The sequence below is a fragment of the Lepidochelys kempii genome, chromosome 2, assembly GCF_965140265.1.
Source record: "Lepidochelys kempii isolate rLepKem1 chromosome 2, rLepKem1.hap2, whole genome shotgun sequence".
In the NCBI taxonomy this organism is placed as follows: domain Eukaryota; kingdom Metazoa; phylum Chordata; order Testudines; family Cheloniidae; genus Lepidochelys; species Lepidochelys kempii.
Genome location: NC_133257.1, coordinates 167371466 through 167390884, shown reverse-complemented (window position 1 = coordinate 167390884; position 19419 = coordinate 167371466). Strand labels below are relative to the sequence as shown.

Below are 19419 nucleotides of genomic sequence, written 5' to 3'. Positions count from 1 at the left end.
TATTATTTCTGATCCCTGATGAGATGATTGAAATAGTGCAACATGAGAACAACAGCAAATAGTATGTTTATTAAAAAAAAGTGAAATTTTGGATTTCCACAAGCATTTTTGTAAATACCCAACAGTCATCTGAATACGCTGAAATGAAAAACACTGACCCTAGAAATAACAGTGAATTAAAGTCAAGTCATTAATTCACAAATATATTTGCAAATCGAGTCTTCATTATTCAGCCAACTCTTGTTATAGCCATCAATTGCCTTTAATCACCTCTCCTGCATTCTGCCCACTGATGCAACTTCTTATAACATCTCAAACCTCTGATCAGCTTTGAACAGCTTCCATAGTTTAAAAATAAAACAAAACAGAAACACAAATGCTGCCCAGAAAATATTTCCTTCTTACCCCTGAATTGTGGAATTCCCCGTTTCCAACCAGTCATACTTGTCTGAGTCCCAGGACAAGCAACATTCAGTCATGGACCAGAGACAACTATGAGCTCCAATATAACATGATCCACCAGGGCCATAAATGAGAACTATATACCTTCAGGAAGCCAGGAATCCCTCTCCTAACAGCTTAGGGACTTTGTTTCTAGTCCTGGTAAATCAGAGATAGCAGACTATGTACGGAAAAGCTACTTCTGGAAGTTTTTAAAATTTATTGCATATAATTTCTCTCTTCCTCCAAAGTCTGTACAGTTGGATTCATGGCACTAAAGCAGCCTAACTTTATTACATGTACAGTGAACTGAAAAATAATACTAATATTAATAAAAAGCCCTGAAACATAACTAATACTGGTATTTTTCTTCAGTGAAATATTTGCTTTGTAGAGAATACATGATGATGTGGAAAGATAGACAGGTTTTATTGACATTTGCTTGAGATAACTTGCATAACTCACTCATGGTTTTGCTAATGATGATAAATGTGGACATCTCAAAGACATGCTAGTAAAACTTTTACACCACAACAGCTTGTGTCATCTATAGGCCAAATCCTCATCCCACTGCAAAGAATCAAATTTTATCTAATGAGTTGAAGGGGACGAGGATATGTCCCTTTGTCCCTATGCCCAACAGCTACTAGAAAGTATTGGGAACCCTGAAAATTGTTTTTCGGTGGCTTCTGGGGTTTCAAACCGAGACCAGATAAGTTTTGGTTCAGGGCCTGCCCACTTACACAAATATGGTCCTAAGTATATACAGGGTTTTTATATATAAAATTCTGTATAAAGGCAGACAGGCTTGAATAAAATAAGGATCAGCCTGAATCTTAGCCCAAAACTCAAAGGGAAAAAAAACATTCACTCATTTCTTTAAAGATAAACACATATTCTCTGCAGTTCTTCAGTTCAGCAAGGGCAGGAAGCAGAAGTACTGAAACACCCTGGGCAAAGGCTATTCTTGTAAATTTCCTACCTTGTCTGAAACTGGGAAGGACTCAAAACTTCACAAGAAAGCCTGGACTCTTGAGACTTCCAGTCTTATTCTGAGACTTCTGGAGACTTATCCACAATGAACAAAAACACCAAGGGCCAAATTCAGAGCCAGGCTGGGAAATCTACAAGAACAGCCTTTATCATGGTATTTCTACTGCTTCCTGTCCTGACTGAAATCAGGAAGTGTATAGAATGTGTTTCTTTAAACAAGGTTTTCTCAACCTCATAGAGGTTCTGGCTTTGTCTGCTTTGAGTCTAAAGGTCAAGATCCAGGCAGCAAAGTTAATGGGATTGTGTGGGATGTAAGTTAGTGATGGAATTTGACCCATTGTTCCTTTAATGTCTAAATCACAGTATTAGAGACAAGAGGCCTCAAGTCCATTTCCATTTCTCCTGCAGACTGAAGCAAGTTGCTTAAACTCTTTATGCCTCAATTTTCTCACCTCTTAAAATGGAATAATAACCCTTTACTACTTTACCGGGATATACTCGATTGTTGGCAAGTGCCTTGAGATCATCTGATATAAAGCACCATAAAGGTGATGAGTATTATTATAATATTCTCTCACTGAAGAACATAGTAACATGTTGTATTTCAGCTATGCCAGAAGAAAGGACTGTACTGACAAAATCAAATTGCCATGTGATTTTCTAATAACGTTCAATTTTGTATATGCTCAATCACTCTATTGACATCCAAGCTGAACTGTAATAAGATATACCAGAACATTAGTGTAATAAAATGATTACAGCTCATTTCTATGTCACTGATGTTAATATTTAATGGACAGTGAGACAGGTGCCCCATTTTATGAGGCAATAATATGTTTCCTGACTGGATAAGCTATGAATGCTGAAGGGCTGAACAGTTTGTCCCTAGAAGGGAACCAAATTATTGCTGAGGGAAATGGGACATCTATTGTAATGTCCGATGTTGTCCTGATTTAGAAAAAGGCAAAACCTCTTTTATTTCTCCCAGGCTGCCTGCCAGTGTTTATTGCTGTGTTTAGCTGTTAGGTTCTGTGCTGTGTTGGCTCAGAAGCCAACCAGGGAGATTTCAATTCCTTAACAGTGGAGCACAGAACTGGCAGAGAAAGGGAAAAGTTTTTTATTGTAGTTCACATTTCTTAAAATCAGACTTAAACCACAGACTGGGGGAGGGATGATAGAGTGGAGATGGTTTATATTGTTAATTAAAAAGAGATAGTTGGACTCTAAAGGGCAGATTCTCAGCTGGTCACCATGGCCTGACAATAAGGCTATGTCTACACTACACAGCTTTTAGCGACATGGCTGTGTTGCTACAGCCGTGTCTCTAAAAGGTGAGCAGTGTTGCTGTTGTTTGTTGGCTCTCCTGCTGACAAAAAACTTACACCCCCAATGAGCGGCGTTACCATTGTCAGCAGGAGAACGCTCCTGCCAACAAAGAGTTGTTCATACCGGCGCTTGTCATCAGCAAAACTTTTGTCTTTCGGGGTCTGTGTGTTTTTTTTAATGCCTCTGAAAGACAAAGGTTTTGTCATTCAGTTACCAGTGTAGACATAGCCTCAGTCAATAGAGCCCATACTCCAGTGCTGGGATGTGACTCGCAGAGGACAGCCTGACCACATGAAGGAGACTCAAAGGCTGCCACAGCAGGAAACTGCAGAAACACCAAGATGATCCTGTGATGTAAAACCTGACCTCCATTAGCAGGGTCCCTTTTATCCTCTAGCCATGGAATTTACACCTTGCAGAGGAATTATCCTTCAGAATCTCAGCATCCATTAAAAAAAACTAAAAAAAACCCAAAACCAGGAGAGCCCCTACAGTTGCAGAGAATACACTCTGGTCACTTTTTTGAGGTTATCTCTGCAGAGTTGTGGGCATGAGTCTGCTGAGAGTCTGACACAATAGCTTTAGCCGCTGTGAATTCCTGCTCCAAGTATCTCAGTCAAGGACCCATGCACCCAATGATTCTGCAGAGTGGAACCTGATATTTTTACAACATGCTACAAAAATTCAACATTTTGATGCAGCCAGGTGCTTAAAATTTAGTTCTTGGGCTGTCACTTGCTCTCCAGCTTTTCCAACAAGGGGGAGCTAATTAGAGTACAGTGCATGCTTTCTGCGCTGTTCCAGGAAGCCAGGCAAAAGTAGGGGCTTAGGGAAGCCAGAGCTGGAGTCCTGCTTGGAGCAGGGAGAGAGGTGAAGTCTAAGCTAGGTAACTATGATGGAGTGGATGGGAATGAAGCCCATTTACTTAGATTTTGAGTTCTCTGAGGCAAAGGGCTGTCTTTTTGTTCTCTGTTTGTACAGTACCTAGCACAGTGGTATTCCTAGAAGTTACTGCAATATAAATAAGAAAATAATATTTAATGGGAAAACAATATACTAATGTCACCACAGAATTTAGATGCTCCCAACAGAGGTTAGAGATTGTTGCCAGGGAATTTGTTCCAATTTTGCCATGGGATACAGGGCCTTCTCCATGATGTAGGTAGCAGCCAAGAAGTGCCCTATATTCTAGGAACACACCAGTAAGTGAAAGGAGAAGGGCAACTACTCCATCCTGTGGCCAGGCCCTCTCTTGCCCATTACATCGTGACACTGGAGCCTGGACTCCATAGAATTACTGCCAGGCTGTGAGGACATATTTATCAATGCACCAATATAAGCAGGTTGTGTTCGGGTTCTCCAACCTTTTCAGTGAGAGCCCAGAGCAGTAGCCAGACCCCAGCAGGTTTACTTGGCCCTACTTAAAATGGAGATTATGGAAAGAAAGGGACTAGTTAGGCAACTGTGACTGAGCGAGTCTCATTACTGGGGGGGGGGGGGTGCTGTGGTTCAGCACAGATGGGTCCTTTTATTGAGGAATAATAATACCACAGCAGCTCTGCTGGAATTTTCATTCACAGTACAATTACCTTATTATTTAAAGGGACCTCTTTGGGTGGTCCCAGCAGGAAACAAGGCAACCGGGTCTAAGTGCCTCTGTGGGTGGCCCAAACAGGAGGAACGATAGACAGGTCTTCAGATTCAAGCTTCCATCTCCAGGGGGAGAAGGTTTTGTGGGTGAAGAAGTAGAGAGAAACATTGCTGAATGGTGGGGAAACAAGAGACGTACGGGAGAGGCAAGACAAATAGAAAGTAGATTGAGAAAATGAAAATAAAGATGAAGTCATAACTGTAGATCCTTCCCAAAGTTCAGGGGTGGTCAGATCCAGGATTTCTACATTATGCCTTTCATCCAAACAGTAATGAGTTACGCACAACTGAAATAAAGCACAACTTTTTAACAGTGAGGGTAATTATATTTTGGAGCAACTTAACAAGGGCTGTGGTGGATTCTCCATCACTGGCATTTTTTAAAATCAAGGTTGTTTTCAAAAGATGTGCTCTAGTTCAAACAGGAATCAAATTCAGGGAAGTCCACGGCCTGTGTTATACAGGAGGTCAGACTGGATGATCAAAATGGTTCTTACTGACTTTATAATTTCTGAATCTAGAAGCATCGCAATCCCCTGACTTGCAGTAGCCAGGTACAATTATACCATTTACTAATGAGTAAACTGAAGCACAGAAAGGTTGCACAACAAGTCACTGGCAGCACCAGAAATAAAACAAAAGGTGCTCTGGTCTCCTAAAGGGTTACCATGACCTGGGGTGGATCTGAAGGTGAACTCCCAGTCTCTATAAAATATTCCATAAGACCAGTGTGACATATAGCCTCTAACAACCAAATTCATACCACTTGCATTCTTGTGGCACAAGTGGTCCAAACAAAAAAGTTGGCATATGAAAGGCAAATGTCTGATACCTTAAAACCAGGCTGCTCAGGTGGGGCCCTTTAGCCATGGGAGGCAACTTACCTGGGAGAAGAAAAACTCCAAATTAAACCCTCTCAAGATGGGAAAAAATGTTTTAGAGTACTGAGCAGTGGCAGTAAACTTATGGAGCTCTGGAGAGACATATGGAAACTGCATATATACTCCTGAGAACCAACTGGATGGCATGGTATCCCATGAAGGGGGAAAATGGCTGCCAGTCCACAGACTTATCAGGCCTTGGCAACTCGGGACCTAGATCATGGTGTAAGGTGACATGCTGGACCTTTGCTTTTTTTCCAGCTTGCACTTAAGGGGTGGGAGTAGTTATCAGTTTTAAGGAGTGGCCAGTGCAGCCTACATATTGTCCTGCCAGGGACTCTTGCAAATGATAGGAGGGCTGTTTAACCCTAGAGCAGGAGTTCACCTGCCTCAAGCCTTGGACAATAGGATTCCCAGTAGCCAGTGTCTGGTTGTCTCCTCAGAGTCATGGAGAATAACCCAAAAGGTGAATCTCTAGCTGAAAATTCAGATTTGTGAAACAAAACGTTGCAAGTTGCTACTCTCGATGTGTCATCTTTAAACAGGTAAAGGCATAGAATTGGCCAAGATGATGGTCCAAGGAAACACCAGTATACTGTGCATGCAAGAGACCAGATATTCAGGAACTGTAACCCAAGAACTGGGTGTGGGCTGTAAGCAGCCCTACATATGTTGTAGTGGTAGGAGAAATGGTGTAGGAGTGGTGGTTTGCGAAAACTTTGTAAAACTGTTTGGGAAATCATCAGGGTGAATGACAGTTTAATAGCTGTCCATTGCAAGTGAAAGCATGTGAGTTATTTGTGGTATTGGTATATGCCCCACAACAAGGCTGCCCCGAGGAAGAGATTAGGCAGAGCTTGCAGAACCTAGTGGATATGGCTGGACTTGAGGAATTACTGCTCATTCAGGGAGATTTTGGTGCTCATAGAGGGTCAAGCAGATCAGGCATCAAGCAGATAGAATCATAGAATATCAGGGTTGGAAGGGACCTCAGAAGGTCATCCAATCCAACCCCTGCTCAAAGCAGGACCAATCCCCAACTAAATCATCCCAGCCAGGGCTTTGTCAAGCCTGACCTTAAAAACCTCAAAGGAAGGAGATTCCACCACCTCCCTTGGTAACACATTCCAGTGCTTCACCACCCTCCTAGTGAAACTGTTTCCTAATATCCAACCTAAACCTCCCCCACTGCAAATTGAGACCATTGCTCCTTGTTCTGTCATCTGCTACCACTGAGAACAGTCTAGATCCATCCTCTTTGGAATCCCCTTTCAGGTAGTTGAAAGCAGCTATTAAATCCCCCCTCATTCTTCTCTTCGGCAGACTAAATAATCCCAGTTCCCTCAGCCTTTCCTCATAAATCATGTGCTCCAACTCCCTAATAATTTTTATTGTTCTCCACTGGACTCTTTCCAGTTTTTCCACATCTTTCTTGTAGTGTAGGGCCCAAAACTGGACACAGTACTCCAGCTGAAGCCTCACCAATGTCGAACAGAGGGGAATGATCACATCCCTCGATCTGCTGGCAATGCTCCTACTTATACAGCCCAAAATGCTGTTAACCTTCTTGTCAACAATGGCACACTGTTGACTCATACCCAGCTTCTCATCCAATGTAACTCCTAGGTCCTTTTCTGCAGAACTGCTGCCTAGCTGCTCAGTCCTTAGTCTGTAGCAGTGCATGGGATTCTTCCATCCTAAATTCAGGACTCTGCACTTGTCCTTGTTGAACCTCATCGGATTTCTTTTGGCCCAATCTTCTAATTTGTCTAGGTCCCTCTGTATCGCATCCCTACCCTCCAGCATATCTACCACTCCTCCCAGTTTAGTGTCATTTGCAAACTTGTTGAGGGTGCAATCCATGCCATCCTCCAGATCATTAATGAAGATATTGAACAAAACTGGCCCCAGGACAGACCCTTCGAGCACTCTGCTTGATACCAGCTGCCAACTAGACATGGAGCCATTGATCGCTACCCATTGAGCCCGGCAATCTAGACAGTTTTCTATCCGCCTTATAGTCCATTCATCCAGCCCATACTTCTTTAACTTACTGGGATGGTATCTAATGAGATCTCAGAACTTAGAGGGTGCTGCATTGCTTGACATGTATTTAAGCAAATAGTGGATGATTGCAAACACTTGGTTTCAGAAAAAAGAAAGTCATCTTTATATATACCAAAGCAAGTAGACAAATAGATTTCTTGCTAATGCCAGTGAACCAGAGGGAATCGTTAAGTATTGTAAGGTTATCCCAAGCAAAATAGCCACACCCCAACACAAACCATGGTTGTGACTAGCAAATGGACCCAGCATGAAATTTGCTCCAACAAGACATGCATCAAAATGGGGAGACTGCGCAGCACAACTATAAACAAGTTTAAGGAGCTGGTTGCAAGATTTGAGCCAGGAGATACATAAATTGTAACAGCAGAAAAGGAGTGGTGTTTCTTCAAAAATGTATTGACCCAAGAAGCTGAGATGCTATGTGAACATGCCAAGCAGGGTAGAATGGTATTGTAACACAGAGGTGCAGAAAGCAATGAGAAATGAGAGAAAACTGAAGGGTGATGGAAAATAACCCTTCAGAAGAAGCAGTTATTGCCTGTAGAGCCCCCAAGCGAGCAGCAAAGCAAGCAGTCTGAAAAGCAAGCAACCTAGCTTCAGACAAGCTGTGTAAAAGAGTTGAACAACTGCCCTCACCTTGGCGGAAAGAAAATATATGTGATTGCATAGAGAAGAAACAAAAAGGAAGATACAGTGACCACACCATTCATAAAGGATGCAGGAGGCAGACTGTTTGTGAAAGGAGACACAGTGTATAACTGATGGCAAGAATAATATGAGAGGCTGTTTTAATGAGGAGAACCCTTCATATGTTCTTTATGCTACTATCATGAGAACCAATAATTACGGATGTTGCTGACCTGTCAGAGGCAGATGTCAAAGCTGCACTGCTAAAAAAGGCACTTGGAAAAGCAATAGGTTCAGACAAAGTCATGAAAGAAAGGATCAAAGTTTTGAGAGAGGTCAGTATACATTGGTTCATTCATGTAGGTTGGAAAGAGAAGAAAATCCCAAGAAAATGGAGAAAGTCTATACTGGTACTGATACACAAAACAAAAAGGTGACATAAACAACCGTTCAAAGTACTGAGGAATTAAGCTGCTGTCACACTGCATGAAACTGTTAGAGAGACTCATAGATAGTTGCATTTGTTGAATAGTGGAACCCATTTTAGAAATAAAGCAGTTTGGTTTTAGAAAAGGAGAAGGGACACCAGATGGTATGTTCATCACTGGATGGTGGAAAAAAGTGTGGGAGGGGAATGTTGAGCATGTTTGGGCTTTTATTGAATTGGAAAAACATTCAACAGAGTGCCTAGGCAAGTGCTGGTGTCTCTGCTTCGATTCTGTGGGGTACTAGAGAACCTTGTCCAGATGGTGATGGTCTTGTATGAACAGCTCTATGACAAAAGTTTGGGTGACTGTCAGTGTAATGGAGGGTTTTGAGTTGAAGGTTAGGCTCTACCAGGGCACATTACTGTTTATTATTGTGATGGAGTTCATAAATAAGCAAATACAAATGGAAGGTGGCACAAAGTTGATCTATGCAGATAACATTACACTAATTGCTAATAGCAAGGCAGATTTGGTCTAGACAATCAATGCCTGGAACAGAGAACTAATGAAAGTATGGCCTCAACATGAGTAAAGAAAAGACTGAGGTAAATGACTATACAAGGTACAGGGCAATGGAGAATCAATGCCACAGCCTCTGCATGCATAAAAAAAGTTGGGTATGAATTCTCAAGTTACTTAAAATTCCTGTTTGTAAATTGGCAATGAATTTAAGTATGTCCCTCATGAGCATCACTTCTATTTAATGGTATTTTATGCCACTTTGAAATGGAAAATGGATTTTAGTTTCTAGGGAAGTTTTTACTGGCTCCAGTTATACTGCATTTTATGTGGTGAGATGATGAATAGTAACTATGGGATGTCAGGCAGCAGAACACAGTTATGTCATGCTGAAGATAGGAGTGCCCTAGATCCGTGGTTCTCAAGGAGGAATCTGGGGCCCCCCGGGGGGCCACAAGCAGGTTTCAGGGGGGCTGCCAAGCCGGGCCAGCATTAGACTCACTTGGGTCCAGGGGAGAAAGCCAAAGCCCCACCATATGGGGCTGAAGCTTGGGGCCCTGAGCCCTGCCACCTGGAGTTGAAGCTGAAGCCTGAGCAACTTAGCTTCGCAGGGGGCTCCTGTGGCCCCAGGCAGTTGCCCTGTTTGCTGCCCTCTAATGCTGATCCTGGCTTTTATATGCAGAAACCCAGCTGTTGTGCACATGTGGCCCATGGAGTTTTGATATTATGTTGCGGGGGGGCCCTCAGGAAGAAAAAGGTTGAGAACTCCTGCTCTAGATCAGAATTTTTAGATTTCAGACAGTTTACAAACTGTCTAGTCATTCTTTTAATTTAAATCTTTATCACCACATTTCAAACATGTCCTTTTTGTGAGCAGCTGGTCACAGAATATGTCAGCAATTTATAACCCAACATCTTTCTCTCTCTTTGCTTTATACTGAGGTGTTACTTGTGGTAGCCTGGGTAATTTAATTCTCATCCAACAGTGAAGCTCTAAAAGGTGAGGTTTGGTTCCAGTCCATTAAGTTTAAATGGGCTACCGCCTTATTTACTCACTGACTTTTGGGCTGTTGTACAAAGACGTCTCTTAAATTCCATGTCTTCATTTCATTTCCAGGTCTGTCTCACTTTTGAAGAGTGCTATTTTCCACCCAAGTGCAGACTGAAAAAAAAGAAAAGAAAAAGAAAATCCCCAGTTCACAGTACTAAAGAAAGGAGAATGCTCTCAGTGCAAAATCAACGAGGAGGACTTGTGGCACATTAGAGACTCACAAATTTATTTGGGCATAAGCTTTCGTGGGCTAAAATCCACTTCATCGCATGCATGCAGTGGAAAATACAGCAGGAAGATATACACACACAGAAAACATGAAAAAATAAGTGTTGCCGTACCAACTGTAACAAGACCAATCAATTAAGGTGGGCTATTATCAGCAGGAGAAAAAAAAACTTTTGTAGTGATAATCAGGATGGCCCATTTCAAATAGTTGACAAGAAGGTGTGAGTAACAGTAGGGGAAAAATTAGCATGGTTTTTACTTTGTGTAATGACCTATCCACTCCCAGTCTTTATTCAAGGCTGATTTAATGGTGTCCAGTATGCAAATTAATTCCAATTCTGCAGTTTCTCGTTGGAGTCTGTTTTTGAAGTTTTTTTGTTGGAGAATTGTGACTTTTAGTTCTGTAATCGAGTGACCAGAGAGATTGAAGTGTTCTCCGACTGGTTTTTTAATGTTATAATTCTTGATGTCTGACTCGTGTCCATTTATTCTTTTGCATAGAGATTGTCCGATTTGGCCAATGTACATGGCAGAGGGGCATTGCTGGCACATGATGGCATATATCACATTGGTAGATGTGCAGGGGAATGAGCCTCTTATGGTATGGCTGATGTGATTAGGTCCTATGATGGTGTTCCTTGAACAGATATGTGGGCAGAGTTGGCAACAGGCTTTGTTGCAAGGATAGGTTCCTGGGTTAGTGTTTTTGTTGTGTGGTGTGTGGTTGGTGGTGAGTATTTGCTTCAGGTTGGGGGGCTGTCTGTAAGCGAGGACTGGCCTGTCTCCCAAGATCTGTGAGAGTGATGGGTCGTCCTTCAGGATAGGTTGTAGAACCTTGATGATGCACTGGAGAGGTTTTAGTTGGGGGCTGTAGGTGATGGCTAGTGGCGTTCTGTTACTTTCTTTGTTGGGCAGTCCTGGAGTAGGTGACTTCTGGATACTCTTCTGGATCTGTCAATCTGTTTCTTCACTTCAGCAGGTGGTTATTATAGTTGTAAGAATGCTTGATAGAGATCTTGTAGATGTTTGTCTCTGTCTGAGCGATTGGAGCAAATGCAGTTGCATCTTAGAGCTTGGCTGTAGACAATGGATCGTGTGGTGTGGTCTGGATGAAAGCTGGAGGCATGTAGGTAAGTATAGCAGTCAGTAGGTTTCCGGTATAAGGTGGTGTTTATGTGGCCATCACTTATTAGAACTGTAATGTCCAGGAAGTGGGTCTCTTGTGTGGACTGGTCCAGGCTGAGGTTGATGGTGGGATGGAAATTGTTGAAATCATGGTGGAATTCCTCAAGGGCTTCTTTTCCATGGGTCCAGATAATGAAGATGTCATCAATGTAGCACAAGTAGAGTAGGGGTGTTAGGGGACGAGAGCTGAGGAAGCATTGTTCTAAGTCAGCCATAAAAATGTTTGCAGACTGTGGGGCCATGCGGGTACCCACAGCAGTGCAAAATCAGTTTGTAATTAAATTGTTCCTCTTTGATAAAAGGTGTCTGAGCTGTTCTTGCAAAATACATTAGTTTTATATGCTGGATTATGGAGATGTTTGTGCAGATTTTCTTTACGTTGCAGAATTGAGGAAAGAGTATTTAAATACAGCAACTGTTAGTGAAAAGAAAAGGAGTACTTGTGGCACCTTAGAGACTAACCAATTTATTTGAGCATGAGCTTTCATGAGCTACAGCTCACTTCATTGGATGCATACCGTGGAAACTGCAGCAGACTTTATATACACACAGAGATCATAAAACAATACCTCCTCCCACCCCGCTGTCCTGCTAGTAATAGCTTATCTAAAGTGATCATCAAGTTGGGCCATTTCCAGCACAAATCCAGGTTTTCTCACCCTCCACCCCCCACACACAAACTCACTCTCCTGCTGGTAATAGCCCATCCAAAGTGACAACTCTCTACACAATGTGCATAATAATCAAGGTGGGCCATTTCCTGCACAAATCCAGGTTCTCTCACCCCCTCACCCCCCTCCAAAAACCACACACACAAACTCACTCTCCTGCTGGTAATAGCTCATCCAAAGTGACCACTCTCCCTACAATGTGCATGATAATCAAGGTGGGCCATGTCCAGCACAAATCCAGGCTTTCTCACACCCCCCACCCCTTTTTTTTTTTCCGGGGACACACACACACACACAAACTCACTCTCCTGCTGGTAATAGCTCATCCAAACTGACCACTCTTCAAATTTAAATCCAAGTTTAACCAGAACGTCTGGGGGGGGGGGGCAGGGGGTAGGAAAAAACAAGGGGAAATAGGCTACCTTGCATAATGACTTAGCCACTCCCAGTCTCTATTTAAGCCTAAATTAATAGTATCCAATTTGCAAATGAATTCAAATTCAGCAGTTTCTCGCTGGAGTCTGGATTTGAAGTTTTTTTGTTTTAAGATAGCGACCTTCATGTCTGTGATTGCGTGACCAGAGAGATTGAAGTGTTCTCCGATTGGTTTATGAATGTTATAATTCTTGACATCTGATTTGTGTCCATTTATTCTTTTACGTAGAGACTGTCCAGTTTGACCAATGTACATGGCAGAGGGGCATTGCTGGCACATGATGGCATATATCACATTGGTGGATGTGCAGGTGAACGAGCCTCTGATAGTGTGGCTGATGTTATTAGGCCCTGTGATGGTGTCCCCTGAATAGATATGTGGGCACAGTTGGCAACGGGCTTTGTTGCAAGGATAAGTTCCTGGGTTAGTGGTTCTGTTGTGTGGTATGTGGTTGTTGGTGAGTATTTGCTTCAGGTTGCGGGGCTGTCTGTAGGCAAGGACTGGCCTGTCTCCCAAGATTTCTGAGGGTGTTGGGTCATCCTTTAGGATAGGTTGTAGATCCTTAATAATGCGTTGGAGGGGTTTTAGTTGGGGGCTGAAGGTGACGGCTAGTGGCGTTCTGTTATTTTCTTTGTTAGGCCTGTCCTGTAGTAGGTAACTTCTGGGAACTCTTCTGGCTCTATCAATCTGTTTCTTCACTTCCGCAGGTGGGTATTGTAGTTGTAAGAAAGCCTGACAGAGATCTTGTAGGTGTTTGTCTCTGTCTGAGGGGTTGGAGCAAATGTGGTTGTATCGCAGAGCTTGGCTGTAGACGATGGATCGTGTGGTGTGGTCAGGGTGAAAGCTAGAGGCATGTAGGTAGGAATAGTGGTCAGTAGGTTTCTGGTATGTGCTGGACATGGCCAACCTTGATTACCATGCACATTGTAGGGAGAGTGGTCACTTTGGATGAGCTATTACCAGCAGGAGAGTGAGTTTGTGTGTGTATGGGGGTGGGGGGGTGAGAAAACCTGGATTTGTGCTGGAAATGGCCCACCTTGATTATCATGCACATTGTAGGGAGAGTGGTCACTTTGGATGAGCTATTACCAGCAGGATAGTGAGTTTGTGTGTGTGGTTTTTGGAGGGGGGTGAGGGGGTGAGAGAACCTGGATTTGTGCAGGAAATGACCCACCTTGATTATCATGCACATTGTGTAGAGGTTGTCACTTTGGATGGGCTATTACCAGCAGGAGAGTGAGTTTGTGTGTGGGGGGTGGAGGGTGAGAAAACCTGGATTTGTGCTGGAAATGGCCCAACTTGATGATCACTTTAGATAAGCTATTACCAGCAGGACAGTGGGGTGGGAGGAGGTATTGTTTTATGATCTCTGTGTGTATATAAAGTCTGCTGCAGTTTCCACGGTATGCATCCGATGAAGTGAGCTGTAGCTCATGAAAGCTCATGCTCAAATAAATTGGTTAGTCGCTAAGGTGCCACAAGTACTCCTTTTCTTTTTGCGAATACTGACTAACACGGCTGTTACTCTGACAACTGTTAGTGGACATTTCCCTTTTATTAGGTGCATCTGAAAGCCTTTCAGACCATGGCAGACTGCACTTCTCTACACTATTTTTTAGTGCCAGCAGTGTAGTCAAATGCTTATAATATATAACTAAAGGACCTGACTCCACAAAGTGTGGAGTGCCCTCAATCCCCAACAGAATCCCATGGGGGTGGATTACACTCAGCACCTTTCAGGATCAGGCCCATAGATAGGTTGAATATTTAACTATGAACAGCAGTAACTCTTTAACCTGGAATTCAAGTGACCTTTAAGATAGGTATCAGTTCTTACCACATGCAAAGTTTTCCCCTTGTCCCACTGAAATCAGTCTCCACATGCCTCTGATTTTCCATAGCCACAAAGGCTAGTGGCAATTCTCAGCTTTGCATTCTTCTCTTCAGCTGCCATAGAAACCCAAATAAGCATTCCATATTGTCTGACTCTGCCCAGGTACGACAGGACTTTTAGAATGGTATTGGGGTATGGCATAAGGAGCATAAGCACCACGGTTCTGTGGGAACTCAATGCTCAGCCAAATGCAGAATCTGAGTTCAGGTCCTGAGCTTGGTTTCTAAGCCAACAAGCAGACATGGAAGCTGCTCATGTTGATCTTTAAGGACTCCCCGGGGCTGACATAAAGAGCAACATTAGTAGGTTCCAGAGGATGACACATCCAGCCGTCAGCTTTTGGAGAGAAGGTCACAATGACATGGAGTATTGGATGGAGAAGTAATGCACCTCCTGATGTGCCCTCATTCAGCTGAAGGAGGTTCAAAGCCATCACCCATCCTACCTGCCCCAATTCCTGTTTTGCTCCTTTTCTGTGCTGCTCGCCTTAGCTCTGGTCTAGCATGGTTCATTCTCTGAAGCATCTGGAGCTGGTGCTTCAGAGATCAGGATGCTAAGGGCTTTTCACACTGCTGCTGCTGCCAGCATGAGAAAAGGGGAGGGGTATAGCAAGGAAACAATACAGGAACCCAGAGGAGGTGGGTGGAAAGGAGACCCATCATGCAGTGGCTGTGTTGTAGAGGTACATACACTTGAATATATATATATGTGTTTATTTGGGATTGATTTGGTCAAGCCCACTGTAGCTACACAAGGGGCATGTGAAAGGAGCCTTCCCTCACCCTGAGGCCAGACACAATCGTAGTCCTCATGTTTTCTCACTGGTGGCAGCAGCAATTGTATTTGGCAGCCTGGTTGGGGATACACGTTGCATCCATTGAAGCCTCTAGCTGAGGATCTGGCTCCACGTGTTTTGGCGGTGACTCAGTGTTATTTTTTTCAAGTCTAACTCAGTTCTATTGTCTCATCAATGTCACAACAACTCACAAGTTATTAAAAATTCATGGCATGCTTTTCCCTTCTACAGCATTTCTTAATATTCCAAGTGCTTTGAATTCTCCACAGATGGCCTTTAAGACAGTTGCAGCCAAGGGTGTAGTGCAGGGTATACAGGCTATGGCTGTGTTTTATTTTTGGAGGCAGGACTATGCCCACATTTTAGCAGCTGTGAATGCTGGCATATGCTGGAGAAGAAAAGGTTTACATTGCATAGATTCCAATAGACTGCTTTAGAACAACTGATTTTGAAGCAGTTGGGCTGATAAACCGCCATGACTGATCCCTGATGAAGGGTGCTGTTTGAAGACGATTGTCAAATCTTCTGTTTTAGCTTTAGGAAAACTGATTCTTAAAATCCTCAAACTCTTCTTCTCCTGCTTCTTCTCTGTCATGCTCCTGGACAAAGGGGAATGCCACATTTGAGAGATGCATTCTTATTTTTGGCAGGGTTATTAGCAGCTTTTTACTAAAAAATTGAGAACTTCTGCAGTGCTGATAGTTCTGTCAAGCCCACTGTTAATTCAAGAGCTTGGATAATCAGAGAGGTACAGTGTAGCAGTGTAGGGTGCTGATGGAGAGATGATTTATGGTTTGTTTTCATTAAGATCAATGTCCCTAGTTCACTGCTAGACAATGGATGATTCATTTCTGTCACTTTTTGGAATGTCACTTGGCCTGTAAAACATTCTGCCAATGTCAGTGACACAACCAGAGATATGATGCACTAATTAGTAATCGAATTAGTAATCAAAACCCTGATCATCTTATTTAATAACTACAGTCATGACAGCAACAGCAAAAGAGCTCACCCTTTGCAGGCATTAGTTTCTTAATGATGTAATGCACCTCATGCTTTAAAGGAACCCTGCATTTGTAATACACTAAACACAATTTAGTAAATTAAACATTGTTCAGAGTGATGTGCTGCAAGTGTGGAGGGACACTCAGCCCCTGTCAGAAACAGCAGTTGGAAAGCCTAAGGTTATATGTAAAGCTCTGCTTTTGATTACTCTTGGCTGTAGTGCTGTGTGAGAGTTATTGTAACACCTCCTAATATCCTGTCCTAATCTGACCTGCAAAGCATCATGTCAGGCCCACGTGCTTTGCATTCTCCTCGTTATTCATGCTCTCTCCATTGCACAATTGGCAATAGATTCATGTCCTGAAATCATAGCCCACGACAAATCAAGGTGGGACAGTGCGTCTCCAAGTATGCAAGTCAATTGCTGCAACACCCTTTTTGTAGGGCACTGATGTAACCGATAGCTGGAGGCATTACAGTGGGCTGCATGTGACTCATTCTGCACACCAGAGAATTCCTCTTCTGAGACATAAAAAAGGAATCTACAATTCACCATTATTTTTTTCTAATACAGACCCTGATCCTCTCTTCCACCATGGTCCCTTTATTCCAGTGGTGTAAACGGGGCAGAACTGGCCCCCAGGGCATACATCTGTGATCAGTGGGTTCCCTGGCTAGGGTAAAGCTAACGGAACAGCTCCATGATGTCCCCACCTGGCCCCTGATATAGAGAGGCATGTCAGGAGTGGTGTGGGTCATTGTCAGAGAGCTCCTGCAATCCAGCTCTTCTCAGCTGGCAAATGGCTTTTTGAGGGTCGGTATAGCCAGAGTGCAAATTAGAGTAGCCTCAACTCTCCCCTAACTTATGCTGAAGGCCCCAGCACAGCCAAAAATTTGAGATGAGTAAAGGTAGCATAATGCCACTTCCGTCTCTGCACCCGTACAGTTCCCTGGATGAGCACAGCAGTGAAGGAACAGGGAAATGGGGCCATAATGTAGTAGTAGTATCTGAACTTTCTTTATGTATACAAGGAATGGTGTAGTGCTCACCAGCCATTTCAACCTGCTACAGAAATGCAACTCAAAGGGTCAGACAGACTCTAGGATAATCCAATTATCCTGCCTCACTGTTATGAAGGTGCTTGCCTAAAGAGATTAATCATGCTTTGTCTCATGAAGGTTGCCACTTGTGCTCAACCGGGTCTCTGAATGAAGCCACCTTCACCCCCAGTCCCTGTGAAGTATGCCCAGAGCTCCATCCGTTGAAGCCTTCTTGTTCATTGTGTCTGCCACTCTGGGACCCACGGAGGAGGTCTCTGAGACAGCCAGAGAACAGCATATTTGGGGATTTGAAAATGGACCCGTAACTAGATAAATAACTAATGGGGCCTCGTTAGCCTGCCCTGCTTTTCAAATGGGCTACGGCATGTTGTATCAGCTGCAGTGATACATCATGAGGTTTTCTGGTCAGCCCCAGATATGTTGCATGATAATAGTCAAGCTTGGAAGTGATGACAGTGGGACGGTCTCCTGTTACCTATAGATGGAAGAAGGCTTTTTGAGTCACTTCCATTCTAGTGGAGTCTAGGAGCAGCAATGTGTGACAGTTGGGTGGCAGCTACCTTCATTTGACAATGCATTTATAGGTCATGCTATGTTTTCAGTGCACTTTTCTCTGCTCATCAGAATTACCATTATTTTTCTCAGATTGAGCCAAAGCCAGTTGTTTTAAAGAGCTATGTCCCTGGGACCTTTGCCTTGCAGCAGGGTGGTGGGGTAGAGGCTTCTGCCCAGCAGGGAAGGGCGTCTTGAGGCTTCAGCCCTGTGGGGTGTTCCTGCAGCCCTGAGCTCTGATAGGTACCTCCTGCGGGGCTGAAGTCCTGAGCCCCAGCAGGTGTGCCCCGGGTCTCAAACTTCTGAAGATTGTCGTTTGCAGCTCCGAGGGTCAGTAAGTTTGGCCACCCCTGTCATATAGATTTGAAAAGGAAGGGTCAGACTCTACCAGTGAGGGCCTTCAAAGAGGATGAAGAGCACCCTTTGGAAAGACTGTATCCAGTTTAACAGAACTCCATCTACCCTCACCATGTGGGTAAATCAGCTCCCTTGATTCACAGTGCCAATAGTCTAACAGTATTTGTATGGGCATTTCATCTTTGTCAGAGCCAGAAGATTGTCCTTCAGTGCAACCAGAACATTCTCTGTGCCTGGTCTGGACCCTGGCTGGAAGGGATTCAGGAAGAAGTCAGATGCTGTAGGAGATTCCAGTAACTTTCCACATGGAAGAGACCTTTGAGAAAAGAATTTCATGGGTGAGATCACTGATGTTGAATGGGTGTTTTTTGTTTTGTTTTTGAGCACAGACTAGACCATAGCATGTTTAAAGGCTTTCTGTAGCTTGTCCTATTCAAGACACAAAGACATAACTCGTACAGTGTGGGTTTGTGTGTATGTTTGTGTGTGATGTATTATAACACATCTATCTAGATTGTAAACTCTTTGAGGAAGAGCTGTCTTTATCTTTGTGTCTTGGGCAGCACTCAGCATGTTGTCAGAAGTAAGCATATAAATAAATTATGTCTGTGTTTATACTTACGGGTGTACAAATGTCTAATACTAGTACTGCACGGAACATTGAATAACTTGAAATGGGATGATGCCAAAATTCAAGCTAGAAGATAAGTAATGGATAAAATACTACATAATTCAGCCACATTAATTGTATCTTATGATTTTATGCTAGTAGTATAAAATACTTACATTCATCTTTGTTACCCCTCAGAACATAAATTATATTACTTTTCCTATTATAATTTGGTTAATAACTTGCTATAGTCATAACACATTGTTTAAAAAAGGACTGTAGATGTTTTATCAAAAATAAATGGTACAAGTACGGCAGGAGTTGCGTATACCTTTATTCATAATTAAATGTTATCGTTCCCATATTCTATAAATATATTTGGGCAGTTAAATGAATTCCACAGAGAACTACTTTAAAATATATAAAATGACTGTGTTTGTTTCTAAAAATTAAAGTGAACTAATATACACGGGAAAGGTTAAAAATCTGAACACTTTTTGTCTCCATACTGTTGAGGATTAAGGTAAATAAACTTGCATTATGATCATATCACTCTCTTTTTAAGCCAAGTTTGCTGATACTGACAAAATGTTAATTTTTAAAATACAGATTACAACAACGAACAAGGAGTCAAACAGTT

At 42.9% G+C, this 19419-nt stretch overlaps 1 protein-coding gene across 1 annotated transcript in view; it reads right to left on the bottom strand.

Moving 5' to 3' along the window:
• Positions 1 to 1596, bottom strand: part of GRB10 (growth factor receptor bound protein 10) — a 263650-nt gene extending 262054 nt beyond the window's left edge. Inside the window, exon 1 of the mRNA XM_073332709.1 lies at positions 1424 to 1596. The gene's annotated coding sequence lies outside the window, so the exon portion shown is untranslated. The remainder of the gene's footprint in view (positions 1 to 1423) is intronic.
• Positions 1597 to 19419: the final 17823 nt, after the last annotated feature.